The following is a 17,402-nucleotide window of genomic DNA, read 5'->3' on the forward strand; positions in this document are numbered from 1 at the left end:
TTGGGCAAGAATCCACAGGACAGGTGGTGGGATGAAGCTTGGTAATGAATTTGAACATTACTAAATCTAAAACTGAAATGGACAGCCCTGCCTCAGGACAAAGGAGGAATTTATGACATCACAGCCTGGCAGTAGACTTTATGAACGACATACATATTTAAAGGCAGTGTATTGCCATTCTGCAAGAGCACTGTTACCAATATTCCCTTCCTTCCCAAACTATACTTAACACTGATGATATTTCAGCAGTGTATTATTTAACAGCCATGTGAAGTGGAGTAAATATTTAAGTAAGGTTTGTTGCCTCTCTGTGGCTTCTTGCTATATTGCCAGGAAGTGCAGATTGTGTTTGCAGTGTTTTTTTTTTTTTTTTTTTTTTTTTTTTTTTTTTTTTGTGAGACTGTGCCTGTAGAAGCTGGGCTGAACTCTTTCCATAGACACCAATGAATAGTCATCAGGCACTGCATATTAGGAACCATCCTTGAACAAAGCATACTAAAAGAGAAAACTTTAAATGTAATATAACATGTAGGTAGCTGTAGTGTCTTGGCTGTGAAATTTATTTTGTATCTTTTTCTTATTAAAATTGTTTGTGAAAATATCAGTGTTCTTATATTTATTTGAAATTATTTACAATCAGAACAGGTATCTGTGAAGCATATGATTTTTTCTGAGTATCTGAGACTGAAATTCTAATTCCCTCACTCAGTGACTCAGTGATTATACAACCTTTTTCCTGGACAAAATAAGTGCTATTCCTATATTCAAAGCATATGGTACAAATTCTCATGTGAACAAGTACAGAATTGGATTTCTTTGACCATCTGCCAATATTTATTTAAAATGAATGATCTTCATGAACTTTCTTGCCACAATGCACAATGCAACAGGAGTGTATGGCCTGGGAGCGATCCATCCTCTTCCTTCATGGCATCAGACTTTCTATAATACGGAAAAGCAAAGCAGACTGGGAACCACTGCACTAAGTATTGGTGGAAAATAAACACAAGCTAAGAGAATTCATTAAAAACATTAAACAAGCTTTTACACAAAATCTTCTGCAGTATTTGCCTATCTCTTATTCAAGCCGCTGACCTAGCAGAAAAGGCTCCAAGCCAAATGGGACTAGAAACAATTTACATCATTGTTCTTGTACTAATAACCTGGATTTATTACTTTCAGAGCGTTTTATTGTTCTTTGTGCACTACCTGTGGCTTTTTAAATTCCTTGTGGTCACCATTATTCTATAGTCCCACATGAAAAATGTTCATATTCTTTTCTGGTAATCGTGCAACGTTTCCCATAATATTTCCCTGTATCTTATATTCCACACTTTGTATTAGAAATGAGTGATATAATAATAAGCGCTAAACCTTATTGTCATTCATTTATGTGAATAATAACCACTCTGCATTTGGAAGCGCACAAAAAAATGCTAATAATCACTTGTAAAAACCAGACATTGGGTGCAGTTAGTCTTCTTTGTCACAGAAGACATCCTCATTTGCATTTGTATCTTCCCTCTTTGCCGCCAGCACAAAGGGAAGTGCAGACTCTTTGAATACTGCAGCCCCTAAGGGAGGCTTGGAGGCTTTTGCCACTGCGAGTTCCACCGTACAATGAGAACACTTCTCTCAGAGCTTCGTGTGAAGGATGGTTTCTGAAGCAAGCAGGGCATCCTGTGCTCCTGAGGAGCAGACAGTCGTTGGTTAGGGTTAGGCTGTTCAGCACTGCTGGCTTTTCTAGGCCGCGTTGCTGTCCCTTGGCACCCGTAACCAAAAATACCAGCTAAGATAACACTTTGGGGGGAACAGGGATTTTACGGAGAATGTTCATTTCTCTGTCCTTCTCCACCCATCTCTCTTTGCCAAATCACAGCATGCATTTGGCAGCAGTTTCTTCGGAGAAATAAACAACCTGCAGCACTGTGCTGAGGGCACAATTGAAGGCAAAGTAAAATAATAAGGAGACAACTTAACCATTGCTGTATCAAGGCCTGTATTGGATTTACACGGCAAGATCTCCACGTGCAGAGATGGAGGAGCCCACCATGCAGTAGTGGATGAGGCCTGGGAGGCTGCTGCCCATTGATACCTCCACAGGAGCAGCCTGGGCTGAAGCTGCAGCCGGAGGAGAGTCTCCCAATGGTGGGTCAGGAGGGCTGCGGGAGCCTGTGGGGATCCATGTGGATCCATGTGCCCTGAAGGGTTGGCCCAGTGGTACTGTCATCCAAAATCCCTATTGATTATACTAATCTCTGTACTGATCCCTATTGCTAAACAAGCCTATATCTGTCCAGAGCCGTGTTGGAGCAGAACTTGGAGAGCTGCAGCCTGTGGGAAGCCCACTCAGGATCAGTTTGGGAAGGACAGCATCCAATGGGAGGTACCCCATGTGGAGCACAGGCAGAGAGTGGCCATGGAGGAGCAGGAGAGATGAAGCATCATTAACTGACTGCAACGCCTGTTCCCCATACCCCATTCTCCTTGGGGAATGAGGTGGGAGAGAATGAACAGGAGAAGGTGCTTTTAGTTTGTGTTTAGTCCACACTGCTCTAGTATGTTAGTAATAGGAAATACGTTATATGAATCTTTCTATACTGAGTCTGTTTTGCCCATGGCAGTGAAAGGTGAACAGTCTCCCTGTTCTTATCTCAGCCCCGTTTAGCTGCCCATCAGGTTGAAACCTCTACAGAATTATGCAGAATTTCATCTGGAACATTACAGGCATGGATTTTAATTTGCTTTTTATGCTCCGTAGAAAGTGTTGAAACATTTTTGTGATGTAGTATTTATTTTGTTTCTAGAAAACATTCACTTAAGGAGCCACTTATTTTTCTACAGACTTGCATAAAGCTTTCCATAATGGGTAGAAGTTGATACTTACCTTGGGGCACATTAGGCACTCATTCTACTGGCTTATATTTGGACTCATTTTATAAGTAAGAAAGGAATGGTATTTGCATGAGGAAGAATTAAAAAGGGAATGTATTTTACATCAGAAGGAAATTATTTTACAGACATGTCTTGGACATCCTGCCTTTGGCCTGCAACTGAATAGTCTGAAACTGTCTTTTGACTTAGAATCATAGAATCATAGAATCATAGAATCACAGAATGGCCTGGGTTGGAAGAGACCCCAAGGATCATTTAGTTCCAACCCCCCTGTCACAGGCAGGGCCACCAGCCTCCAGATCTGGTACTAGACCAGGTTGCCCAGAGCCCCATCCAACCTAGTCTTGAGAACCTCCAGGGATGGAGACTCTACAACCTCTCTGGGCAGCCTGTTCCAGCACCTCACCACCCTCTCTGTAAAGAACTTCCCCCTGACATCCAATCTAAACCTTCTCTCCCTGAGCTTAAAACCATTCCCCCTTGTCCTATCACCATCTACCCTTGTAAAAAGTTGTTTCCCCTTCTTTTTATAATCCCCTTTTAAATACTGGAAGGCTGCCTTCTCTCCTCCAGTCTGAACAAGCCTAGCTCCCTCAGCCTGTCTTTGTAGGGGATGTGCACCAGCCCTCTGATCATCTTTGTGGCCCTCCTCTGGACCTTCTCCAACAACTCCACATCTTTCCTGTACTAGGGCTCCAGACTTGGATGCAGTAGTCCAGATGGGACCTCACAAGGGCAGAGTAGAAAGGGACAATCACTTCCCTGTCCCTGCTGGCCAGCCCTCTTCTGATGGAGCCCAGAATACTACTGCCCTTCTGAGCTGCAAGAGCACACTGCTGGTTCATGCTCAGTTTTTTATCCACCAGGACCCCCAAATCCTTCTCTGCAGGGCTGCTTTCAAGGTGTTCTTCTCCCAGTCTGTATACGTTATCTGGGATTACTCTGACCAAAGTGCAAAACCTTGTGCTTTGCTATGTTGAACCTCTTTAGGTTCACACAGGCCCACCTTTTGAGTTTGCTGAGGACAGGTTCAATAACATCAGTGGTCATAAAGCATGCTGATTTTAGTGTTCAAGGACGGTTTGAAATGATAGACAAGGTATTATGTATTTCACTAACATCCAAGTATAAAGCACCAACTTGATTTAACTCCCACTTCAAGTACTCATATGGAAAGATGACAAAGAAAAAACCTGGTGCACTTACCGAACATTACCTGTAGTTCAACTGTCTTGTGATCAAACAAGCTGTTTCTAGCATAGTTGTCCTTGATTCAAAGGACAGCATCTCCCAGAATGAGTGAGAAAAGAACAGACTTCTGGAGACCATCTAAACCAACTCCACCACACGCAAGTTTCTCAGGGCTGTGTCTAGTTGGGCTTTCAGTCTCCAAGGATGGAGATTCTACAACTTATCTAGGAGACTTCTTCCAGCATTTGACTAACCTCACTGTAAAGAAGTATAGAATCATAGAGTCATAGAATCACCAAAGTTGGAAAAGACCCACAGTATCACCCAGTCCAACCACCCACCTATCACCAATAGTTCTCATTAAACCATGTCCATAAACACAACGTCCAAGCATTCCTTGAACACCTCCAGGGTCAGTGACTTCACCACCTCTCTGGACAGCCCATTCCAGTGCCTGAGCACCCTTTCAGAGAAGTAGTATTTCCTAATGTCCAGGCTGAAATTGTTTCTTCTTTTATTTAAATGGAACATTTCTTGTCAGTTAATTGAATGTTTCCTCTTGTTCCATCACTGAGAATCCCTGAGAAGAGCCTGGCTTCATTTCTTTAGTAATCCCCTTTCCTTAGGCATTTATACACTTTGATAATATCAGCTTTTTATCCTTTTCTTCTACAGGCTGAACAGTTTCAGCTCGCTTCATATGTTGGGTACTACAGTCCATCTTTGTATTTTTTTATTTTTTTTTTTTGCTGGACCCACTCCAGTATCTCTGTCTCTCATGTACTATGGGGCTGAAGTCAGGACCCAGCACTCCAAATTCATCTCAGCACAGTTGAGCAGAAGGGAAGGATCATCTACCTCAACCTGCTGATGATACAACGCCTGATGCAGGGCTAAGAGGCTTTCGATGGTGCATATTTAAAAGCTGTGGAGAGTAGCCTATAAACCCCTCATGTTATTGCTATCTGATATTGTCTATGGCTCCATCTGTGGGCTATGCTGAACTCCGCCTGCACAGGCAACTCCTCTTCTGTTTAATTAGATCAGTTCTGTGAGTATTTTTGCTACTTTGGGCCTTAACATCATGAAGGATTAAATATCAGTTCCTCTAGAAGAGGCTTATGGGCAGGACTGTTTGCTCTTATTGGGATAAGCTCTGCAGTGTCTTGTCTTGGGGCTGAGGAGCTAAGGTTTCCATGAGGTACTATGTGATGGGCACTCTGGAATATTTCATAGGACCAGCAGTTACCTAATGGAACCATTGACAACAAGAGAGATCTCTCCCCAGGTGTCCGCATGTATGGGGTAAGATGGGTGAGGAATTACTCCAGCAGGGAATTCTCCAGAAAGTTACTTTTCCAGTCATTTCTAATGAGTTTTCATCAATGTGAGTACTACAATGCTATTCTCTGGCAAAACCCAAGCTCTCATCAACTGTCTCCATGACTCCAGGCCTGCAGGCAGCCTGCGTGATCTCTTCAGCAAGGCACCCTGCTGCTTTTTAAGGCAAACCCCACTGCCAAAATTCCTTCCACGAAGTCTCCTACCCTGCATCTGCCTTTTTTTTCCCCTTTTGCTCTTTATCCCCAAATCTGACTTCCATTAACAGCTGGAAGAGTTCATCTTCCAGAGTAGGATCTGTGTCTTTCCACCAGAAGTTTAATTTACAGTGCTGGCAAGCTGAGAGCAATATCACACAAGGGCTAAGGGAGAACAGGCAAATTCTCCCACAGTCTGCCGCAAATGAATTTGTAGGACAGTACACCGGGTAATCCAGAATGATGAACCACCAGATGACCTACTGAAACTCATCCCATTGTAAGAATAACCCAGCAGCAGGACTTTGCACTAGGCGTGCTATTCCTGGCCCACATGACTTCACAGTGAAAGTCTCCTTAAGGGCTTTCCATTTGGTCTTGGTGACTGACATCTGGTGTGAGCCCTTGGGTTGCCTGTGGCCAAATACAAGCATTTACTCAGCAAAACTTGACCTTTTTCTGCATCTTTCCTATTCTGTTTAGCCTATATCTATCAGGGAGGAGAAATAATGGGTGTTAGGTTGTTCTGCCATAATTCCCAGCAAGGCGGTCCCTTCACTGATAGCCCTTCATTGATGGGGATAGTGGAGTGTGGTCATCAACTAAGTATTTCTGCCAGCATTCCCATTACCAGATGGATGGCTTTCAGCCTGAGTGTACAAAGCTAGCTGTTAAAATGTACTGCCAGTCCTACAAGCAAGTAAACAATTAAGCATGTGCTTGCAGTGTTGTGGTAAATTTATGACTTGGGGAACAGCCCGTCTCGCTTGGTGCATCTTGCTCAGGTTTAGACACCTTTTGATTAATGCCACTTCTCCACCCTCATAAAATGAATATGCAAAGCATATATTAATGTATAACCTTTATTGCGTAAAAGTATATGGTGTTAACCCACAACACACAGCCACACACATGCATACACCCACCAAATTATTTGCAGACAGAAGGTTCTAGCATTACTCTTTGTGGACACTAATTAACAGGAGTGTTTTTTTACACATCTGTACCTGCAGATATTAATGTGAGCAAAAAATTAAGAACAAAACTAGTCCTGAAAGTATTGTGGCATAGGCATAATCAAAAATAGATTTGTAAGCCCGAGTACAAAAGCTGTTCACAAATAATTTCTCCTTATTGATTAGCTGGGTTTGGCTCAGATGGGTTGGGTGGGTTTTAAAAGCCTCCTGACAGCAGATTGTCCATGAATGAAGAGCAAATAACTAGCAAAAGACCACTAAACAGCCTCTTTAAAGATCTTTGAAATGGCAGGTCTTTGCAAACTTCTTAAATCTATTTCAATTAAATGATTATTTTTTTTCTCCCTAGAAGGACAGCTCCTTATTTTTTATCTGTCTGAGATTGGGTTCACTGAAGGGTAGAAGCCACTCAAAGTTTATGCTCATTGTCACAGCTCTGACACAGCCTCCAGACAAAATGTCCACAAACCTCTGAGCTGCTGTAAGCTGTGCTAAGAGGACAGAGCTCCATGTGCCCTTCCTCTTCCATCCCTTTCCTTCCTGTTGAGGTAGTGAGGGACAGGTGAGATAGGATAGAGTGCCCTCAGGAGGGATTTTCAGCTGTGACTTCAAGCAAAGCAATGCTACCAGGGCAGAGGTACTGTCTGAACATGTTTTACATCCTGGGTCAGCTGAGTAGAATGCAGTTTACAGGATGTGGCTAGTTTAGTCATTTAAAATTTGACATCCTGTTTGCTTTGCATGGATGTCAGTCTGTGGTAGCACTTAAAAAGCAGGAATTTCTCAAGGGTCCCTGGCTAAACAGTCTTCTTCCACTGTGCACTTCATTGCTTTTGTTGGAACTGTGCCAGATTACATCAGTTGAGAATCAGGCCCAGGCTTTACAGGGAGGAAAAGAGAATCAAAAATGGCAGTCCTGCTTAAGTGAAGTTAAATATGAATTCAAGCTCTGAAACTGCATACAAGAAGTTTCTTTCATACCCTCTGGTAGCAAATAAAATTACCCAGTCCCGTTCTTTGCCTCTGCTCTGATATCTCCTTGCTCAGGTGAGTAAAACATCTACATTTACCTTCTGCAATCTGTGCCAGCACTGTGCCTGACAAACAGGCTGTGGTGGGCCCTTCTTGTCAGTGTTTTGCACCTTTGTCTTCATACTTCTTTGGTTTGAGGAGTCAGATGCTGTTGGTGGGTATCATGTAGCTTCTGTATGTTGAAAAAGCGTGTGGGAATTTGGTTTACATTAACAAGCATTACATAAAGAGAAAGAAAGTCTTCAGAAAGCCAGCAAATCAGTCAGAAAACCAAGAGGCAGCTTGGGAGAGACTGTGCTATCCTGAAAGTCTGCATTTGAGAGAGAGTGGGGAGGCTATCTTTATATAGAAAACTGTTCATCAGAATGAAAAACTCATTTGTATGCTTGAGAGGTACAGTATCATTGGATGGTATTTTGTGCAAACAAGCTGGTAGCTCACACCACCGAGTGTATGTACTAGCTTGTCAGTGTAATCTGTGGCTCATGCAATAAAAGATAATTAAATTGACCTTCTGTAAATCCATTACTAAATGAAGTATTTTGCATCCTGGCAGTAGTGTCATGTCTGCCTGCTGTCCCAGTTAAAGGTGTTCACCGTTTGTAATGTCGCTTTGTGGGGCTAACTGCTAGTAACATAATACCTACAGTATATGCCATCTATTTTAATCCTCACAGAAAAGCTTTCAAAATGCATGCCACAAAGCCTGTAACTGTTCTCTTTCCCTTTTCCCTACATTTTACTTTATTTTTATTTTTCTGACCGCTTACGCACTTCCATCCTAACCACATCTTCATGTTTCACTGTCTTGTGCAGAGACGTTTCTCTTCAGCCTCTGCACAGAGCTGGCAATGGGACAGCCTAATGCAATGAGCTGTCTGGGGTAGAAAACATCCAATTGCAAGGATCAAAGTTCTTCTTCAAAGAGACAGAAAGTCAACGTTGTGTAATGTCTGAGATTCCAGTGACCTCCATGGCAATGAAATGGGAAGAAAGATGAGCTTGTGATTATGAGGCTTAGGCTGGGGATCTGGTGACCTGGTTGAAATCTCTGCTGCGAGCTTCCCCTCCAAGTGTCAGAAAGATCCGTGCAGCCTGCTGGATATTAAGAATTCTGAAAATATGACAAGGAATCATCTGCCTTCTTTAGCACCAAAATACTCTTTGAAAGTTGAGTGCTTTCTTCTCCCAATGCCTCCATGCCTGTTGATAAAATAGGACTGATTGTGGTTCCTTGCCTTGTAGATGAGACAAAAACCGCTGGTGGTGGAGCTGCTCAAGCAGTGCTGCACTCTGTGGATGCCATAATGAGAGAGAATGTGCTATATTTGGAGCTGTGTCCTGGAGATGTTCATGAGCAGCTTATTTAAGGCCATTTCTCATGAGCCCCCTCTGAAATAAATGAATGGCCCCTGTATTTGAAAATTAGTACTATGTATTTTTGTTTAAAATGAGTGGATTCATTTTTAGAGATGAGAAAAGAAAATATATTAAAATACTCAGGCACAAACACTTCTTAATATTTTTCTTGGCACTAGTGAGCTCTTTTTCAGTTGATTTTGTCAGCCACATTTCCTTTCTGAACAGAGGTTACATACAACAATTGGATGAACAATTGTAGAAAACTCTCAGGGGCATTCTTGAAGCCAAGCCTGCATGAGATCATGTTATGAGTGTGGCTTGGCTGTGCTTGTATTCAGTAGGTGATCTCATTCATCTAAAGCACTAATCATTTTAACAGGGACTAACTGCAGCTATCCAAAAGTATAACAAAAAGTGATCTTGCAAGATTTCCTCTGAGTTTTGCACAAAAATACCTATTTCTGTGCTAGCCAATTGAACACTATCTGGATGTACTGGTAAGACAAATAAAGTAAGTTTGATACAGGCAAATAAGATTATTCACTGTAGTAATGGCTTTACCAAGTTTGTTGGTTTTTATTTAAATATGTATTTTCTAGGTTGCTAGCTTTTGGAAAAGAGACCATGTAAACATCTGCATTTCTACAGTTTCTATCTCACTGGGGGTCTTGGTGGGGCCTCTGGATGTTATCATGATATAAATATTAAATACAGTCTAACAGATTAAATATCTTGAGACAGGTTAGCCTATGATTACCCCTGAAATGCCTACAGAGCATTTCCTCCAGTGTTACTCAGTAATGAAAAAAAATCCCTGGCTGAACCAATTATTTGCAAGTTCAAGAGGCAGGACAGGCTCCTGGCTAGAAAACTTGCTTAGGCACAATCAGCTGAAAGCTTTGAACTGTCTCTCAGAGCAAAGAAATAAAAATGTTTACAGCCAGAAATAGCAAAGCTAGGAAGTTAAATTAGAAGCAGGGGCCAAAAAAGGTTTTGCCTAATTCTGGTTTCAATCAGTGACTGCAGCAGTCATCAGGAGCAGGCGCTGCTGTGGGTTTGAGAATAATGGCTTTATTTTAAGTAGACAGAAGTTGTTGGCTTGACCCAATTGCTGACAACCAGTCTCCCCTAAACACCCCACGAGGGGCCAGGTCCTGAAGTCCTCCTGTGTCTTTTTATCCAAGCCCATTCTCACTGCAATTAAAACTTGAGCAGCCTCAGTACTTGGCTTACACCTATTACAGACTCTTTCAGTCTCTTAAAACCACCACAGAAAAATAAATATCTGTGCCCAGGTTTCATTTTCAAGTCTCAGACTCCTTTGCACTCTTGGCCTGATTTTTCTGCAGTGAGCTGGGAGTGGGATATAAATTAGAAGTCTCTTCACTATTAGTTTCTTGTATCTCTTGGGTTCAAGTTTCATCAAAGTAAGAGATTGCCAGACTTGAATTTGGACAGCAGAGACAGCATATTGTATGTGAGCTTGACCTTGTCAGGGGTCCAGCAGCCTGGGAATATACAGAGTTCCCTTTACTGAAGGCACTGAAACTAGATGTTAGTTAGCTTCTTGGTGAAAGAGGTCATGTTAGCTTCTTTTGGGCAGCCTTCCCAGCCTGTCTTTCCCAGTGCTTGGGACCAAGGTCTCCAGACAACCACTGCAATGTACGTGAATATTTTAATTGTTGATTTTAAAGAACAGTGAAGTTAACAACAGAGGAGCAAATCAGCCTCAGAGAAGAGAGGCTACCAACTGCATGCACACACATTATAATATAGGGGACAGGAAACCAACACAAGAAAAGTTGAGATTTCTGTTCTCCATCAGGAGAAGAGAATCATAAAAGGCAGTAATGTCTTTTAGGGACATTTGAAAAACATGCTCTTTACACAGAGGTGAAAACACCAGTAAAAGTGAAGGCTCATTTAAGTACACTTTAATAAAACTGGCTTATTTAATATTTGGGAAAACAATTTTCCCTATAAAAATGGTTTAGAAGTGAAATTTTTATCATACAAAACTTGTAAATGTGACTCTTTGCCACCTAGCGGCTTGCACAGGGAGGCTGTTTCTTGCTATCAAGACGGGCACTCCCAAGTACAAGTGAAATGTGAATAACCTCTGTCGTGTCATGCTTAATGTCTCCAAGTAACTTGTGAAAATGATTATGTTGTGGGTTTTTTTGTTTGTTTGTTTGTTTTTCTTGAATAATAATTTCTCAGAAAACAGAATTAATCTGAATTTCCTATTTCCCTCTGATTGCTGTATACTTTATTTGACAATTTGCATCCGAGCTCCATTAGGTACCTCAGTGTGGTATCTGTCACGAGCAGCAGTCAGGAAAATCTGGCATTTCTCTACAGACTGGAAGAATTTTTCAGGCCAACTTTAATGTGAACCAATGTAGTTATTCTCTATCAGATTGAATTAGTTGACTCCAAGGATGTAGCAGCATGTTATATACAAGTTTACCTTAGCAAAAATTTTTTGCTGATCTCAAAGTGACATATAGGCACTCCCACTGTCTGAGAGCCCTTCTCTGCCTCTTTAGATACAAAAAGAGCTTTTGTGCACTCTAAGAAATACATTTCAGTATTAAAGATGCTTTTCTTAAGAACCCCACAGGTGATATTTGCTGCATTTTCAACTGTGTGTCAGTATGCCTCTGACAAACTTCCATAGATTTAGGATTCTGAGTCTAATGGCATTGTATTGGGCTGTAGCAAAGTAGTTTTAGGTTGAGTTTCTGGAATAAGTATTAGATGGTCTTTTAAAGAGACAGCTTTGCTGCTGTCATTATTGCAGATGATTCCCACATGAGTTTCTTTGCATGTGCTTTTTAAAGGACAGATCATTAAAAGCTGGTTCTGTTTTTCTGCACCCATACCAGTTTCTCATGCTAAGTGCAAATATCATATAGCAACTTTATTTGCTTTCCACAGCAGTAGCCAGAAAAGCAGTTATTTTAGTGCCCCCCTCTATTTGTACCAATCTAACTTGCACCTACATTTGTGGTAGCAGTGGTTTGGTAGAGTTGATTTTTAAAATCCCAGGCAGCACATGAATATACTGTTAAAAGCAGGCTGCAACGAGAGACCCTCAGGCTGCATCCCAGAAATGCTGGCTGCTGTGGGGCCTGTGGCTAGCACCACAGCCTACTTGCTCAGCCCCAGACCAGAAGTCCTCCAGAGGGTGAGCTGGTGTTTGAGGTCTGGGCTGCACTCACTGGCACAGATCAACTGCTTTGGCAGCTGCTTTGGGCAGATATACTGCTGCTTCAGTCATGTGCAGCCACCACTGTGAATGCTGGGTGCCTTTAGAAAGTATCCCGTATAGGAGTGTGCACCAGTGGGCTAGGGGAGGTCAAGACAGAAGTAGTATCTGCCAGGTTGAAGTTTTGCTTATGAAATGTGACCCTAACCAGATTCCATCGCTGCCAGCTCCATAGGATAATGTGTAATCTTGACATTTCTATAGCACAAAATGAGTTACACTGTTCGAGTTTGGAAATTGCATTGAGAAGATGTCAGTGAACCAAGGGAAATAGACAGATACAATAGAGATATGCATACTCTGAGTACTGCATACTACGTTCATATAAATCCTCCAAATGCCTTCTAAAATATTAGCACTAAGGAAAGAAGAATAATTAAGTAAGCTAATAATAACTCAGGGAGGCTCCCTGTCTCAAATGTACTTTTATCTTATAAATATAAGGTCAAAGCTTAAGAGTGGAAAGACTTTTTAAAAATGAATGCTACAGAGAGCCCCTGTCCCTTGCCACTACTCCAGCTGTGTTTGAAAGGTAATAGTTATTTTCTTTAATAACAGAGCTTAAAAAGGAACATAAATAAAACCTATGGAAATATGAAGACTACTAGGGCTTAACTTGAACAATTAACCATCATTTTTTGAGAGCTTTCCATCATGACAAAAATAATTACCATAAAGCACAAATATTTGCATGATTTTAGAAAGAGAAAAATGAAAATTCTGTTTCCACTACTAATAGTTTCAATTATCCAGCCAATACACTAAATTACTAGCTTTGAAAAACCATGTGTCCTTTTAAGGATATTACATGAAGCAGGGAAGAAAGCAAAAAATAACTGAATTTATCAGACCCTCTTATTTTAAATGTTTTAACATAAATGGATGTTACCAATTTAATATTTATTTTTCAGAATTTTTAAAATATGAATTTTATTTATTCCTCTTAGTGACTTTCAACTGACCTGTGTAGTCTAGAAAGCAAAACTGACTATGCTACTGATATGTTTTCTATTTACTTTCCATTCACTATTCCCCTATTCATCTTCCTGCTAAGATAAAACTCATATAACTCCAGGCACCTAATTAAGGTACACAAGTTCAGAGTGTGGCTGGTCTACTTGCCTTCTACTATCAATTGACCCAGATGGGCAGTTTTTGAGGGTGATTTCAAACCACTTAATATGTATGTGCCCTCTGGAAACGTCCTCTTTGTCTTGACAACAGAGAGTACCTAGGGTGACATTATGCCTAGACTGTGTGTCTCATTTATGTGCCTAAAATTAAGTAGAATTAATCTAGGCTTAAGAAGCTTTGTAGTTTAATTTCATATTCCACAGTGTATTGGTTGTCAGCAACAAAGTTTTTTTCCGTTGTGGTTTTAATTTTTAATTTTTTATTTTATTTTATTTTTTGAGAAAGAAAATGAATGAAATAAGCATCTCTGCTTATATATAATATTAGTGAAGGAGATGTCTGTGTAGAAACAGAAAAGAAATAGAAAGGGCAGGTTTCCCCCTGAGCCTGGAACAGCAGAGCAGAATGACTAGAGGGTCCACTGAGATCCCCCCGTTGATAAAACAGCATGTTGTCTGGTTCCTCCAATAACATCTTTTTGCCCTATAGCAACTTCTCACCTTCATTCCCTTGCATTTTGTTCGTAAAGGTTAAAGTATTTGCCAGCTACCCAAGCTAATAAAAAAACATTAGTACTTATTTTTCTTTTATTTCTCTAATAACAAAATTACCCCAAATCATCCAAAATTGAAGAACAGTATTTTTTGTAGTAGCTTGAGCTCCTGCAAGCATTAATCTGCCAACTTTCATACTATGGTCTTACAACTTTTATCTAGAAAGAGACAATGTATTTACTAGCCTGTGTTCATTTCCATGTAGGGAAGGTATGGATTACCCAATCAAATCTGCCTCTGCACTCTCAGAAATACTGGCAGAGTTGCTTAGGTTATATTACTATTAAGGCATCCCAGCCCTATGTAGATGATAATTCTGTGACCCTGTCTCAGGTAGAACGTACACTCTTATCTCATTGCCTTTAACCCCTGAAGAGGAAGGTTTCATATAGGCCAAGAGGCTAGTGCACTGTGAATGCATGGCCTCCTGCTGTTTGGTTGCCCACACATGGTATCTGGCTGGGGAACTTGTACACAGTCCACATGTGTTACATTCTGCAGCAGCCAAGTCATTCCACCAAGAATGGACCCATAAACTAAACAGCCTGTTTTTCCTGAAATTTGCAGAGGATAAAGAAATGGTTCTTTCTATATGGAAATTCTTGGAGAGAAGCACAATACTTTAACAGCAGGAACTCTCTTGGCTGTTTTTGGACATCTTAGATGTGTGTTGTACATCTTCTATATAGCGTATAGCAAATACAACATTTCTGAAAATGGGTCTACTTTTCTTGGCTGCTTTTACAGAATACTTTGAAATGCTTCTGCCAAAGGTGAAAAACTATTCTTACACGTACACTGAAAGAAAAGTTCCTTAAAAGTTTACTTATCCCTTTCAGTGTATTCTGACGTATTATTAGAATGATGAGAATAGAATAGAAATCTAGATAGATTCAATTAGGTAGCTAAGTACTTGTTTAAAATAATATTTTGCTTTATTTGGTAATGAGCAGTTGGTAATTACTTCATAGTGAACATAAATGTTTCAAATGTGATTATATAGCTTTGATTTCTAAATTGCTTATTTAAAAATTATTTGGCAATTATGAACCTGAATATAGTTTAAATATGATAGTACTTACTTCCTTCATGTCCGTTCACTTACAGAGAGATGGATTTGAAGGGTGCATTATTCAGTAGATAAATAACTGGTTGGTTGGTCACCGTGAGAGGGCTGCGATCAGTTCCTCTATGTACAGGTGGAGGCTGATCACGAGTGGTGTCACTTATGAGTTAGTCTTAGGATCACTGCTCTTCGACGTCTTCATAATGACATAGACAGTGGGATAGAGTGCACCCAGATCAAGCTTGCAGATTACACCAAGCTGAGTCATGCAGTTGGTATGAAAGAATGGATGCCATCCAAAAGGACCCAGCCAAGCTTGAAAAGTGGGCTCATGTGAACCTAATGAGATTCAACAAGGTGTTGTACTTGGGTTGCAGTGATCTCAGATACAAGTATAGACAGGGAGAAGAACTCACTGAGAGCAGCTCAGTAGAGAAGGACTTGGGAGTTGTGGTGTATGAAAAGCTTGACACAAGCTAGCAAGTGAGCACTTGCAGCCAAGAAGGCCAACTGTGTTCTGGGCTGCATCAAAAGAGGGGTGTCCAGCAGGGAGAAGGAGGCGATTGTCCCCCTCTGCTCTGCTCTTGTGAGGCCCCATGTGATATATTGCATTCAGTCTTGGGTCCCCACTAGAGGATGCAGAGCTGTTGGAGAAGAGAACGGCCATGAAGATGATCAGAGGGCTGGAGCACCTCCCTTACAAAGAGAGGATGAAGACTCCAGGAAGACCTCATTGCAGCTTTCCAACACCTAAAGGGAGCTTATAAACAAGAGGGAGATCAATGGTCTGATAGTCATAGGATAAGGAGGAATGGTAATACACTAAAAGAACAGATTTTTTTAGATTAGATTTTAAGGGAAATTTTTTGCTCAGACTAAGAAGGCATTGGAACAGGTTGCCCTGAGCAGCTGGGTTTCACCCATCCCTGGAGGCATTCAAGGCCAGGTGGGATGGGACCATGGGCAGCCTGATTTAGTGAGTGGCAACCCTGCCCCTGTAGGGGAGCTGAAACTAGATGATCTTTGAGGTCTCTTCCAACCCAAGCCATTCTGTGGTTCACTTTGGAAATTAATTGCACACTATATAACTTACTCCAGCTTGGATTATTGTACTTGGTTTTAATTAGAGTGGGTCCAGTATTAAAATTTTAGATGCCAAAGATCTCGAAGTCTAGAAAAACTCATGTTTTGAAATACAATGAACTGTGTAGCTGAGCTTTTTTTCTAGATGTGATATGTGTACTCCAAGGTGGGTGGTTTGTCCACTCAAAGTGCTGGCCTTGCTCTGCACCTGTTATGAACTTTTCAGAAATCCCACCCTCACCTTACAGTCCATCCAGTGTGTAAGAGAGGTCTTCTGAAAATATGCAAACATTGATCATATTCTGTAAGAATGGGTGGAAAAGTGTTGAGATAGTCTCAAAAGCCATATATTATATTCTGACCAGTACTTTTATGGGGGAGAGTTCTGTCATGATACATATTAGTCAATAGGAGAATATATTCACATATACACAGTTCTCAGCATTTCTAGTTAAGGATTAAGTTGTTTGGACTCTTTTATGTTTATTAGTCTACTCTTAAGAGAAGCTCACAACATAGCAGTGTATGGTTTTGGAAAAGCTGAACCACCAACTAGAGTATTTCTAATGAAGTAGATAAGTGAGCTGAAAAAGATTCCCAGTGTATATTTGCTGCTTTCTTTTGAGAAACATAAAATTGAATTTAATCTGTTGGGGCATTTTTCCTGCATTTGCAGTAAAAATATTATCCTTTTAGTGAATCAATAATAAAAATACATAATACTTATGCATGAATTATCTCCAAGGAGGCATTTGCCAAGTAAATCTTTACATTAAGATGTCTTAGAAATGTAGCCTGTATCAATAATTTGTTCTTCACTGTGTGAACCAAATCATCAAATCACTTTATTCCAACACTCTATTGCGTTGTCAACATACTCTACTGAAGTTGTTTTTGACAAGTGAGAGTGCTCTATGATCTCCTTGTTGTATCATGGCTTATCAACATGGTATTGTAGAAAAGCATTGTTTGATTCTAGAGCAAATCAATCCTTCATTTCAAACAGAAGCACTCAGAAGCAATTCCTAACATGGTGTGTTTCTCTACCTCAGGTGAATTGACTGAATGTAAGAGTCAGTATGGGATAAATACAAGCATATTTTCTATTTTATAAATTCAAGGAGATTCCGTAGTCTGCTTGTACAGGCCTGAGATGATATTAGTTTGTTTCACTATTTACTATTTAGCAAGTTATTCCTTTCTATTCAAAACATCAGCTAGCAAAATTTTACATGGATGTTTTTATGTGTGTGATTCTGTTTCACTAAGAAAGAACACCTCAGCATCTTGATGCAAATT

The 17,402-nt window shown here is 40.6% G+C and overlaps 1 long non-coding RNA gene across 2 annotated transcripts in view; it reads left to right on the top strand.

The window, feature by feature from the left end:
- The first annotated feature begins 7,464 nt into the window (after positions 1–7,464).
- Positions 7,465–17,402, top strand: part of LOC101749621 — a 38,524-nt gene continuing 28,586 nt past the window's right edge. For both annotated transcript variants that reach the window (XR_005857613.2, XR_005857614.2), the window contains exon 1: positions 7,465–7,648. This is a non-coding gene — a long non-coding RNA (uncharacterized LOC101749621). The remainder of the gene's footprint in view (positions 7,649–17,402) is intronic.

Source organism: Gallus gallus, chromosome 2 (assembly GCF_016699485.2).
Source record: "Gallus gallus isolate bGalGal1 chromosome 2, bGalGal1.mat.broiler.GRCg7b, whole genome shotgun sequence".
NCBI lineage: Eukaryota > Metazoa > Chordata > Aves > Galliformes > Phasianidae > Gallus > Gallus gallus.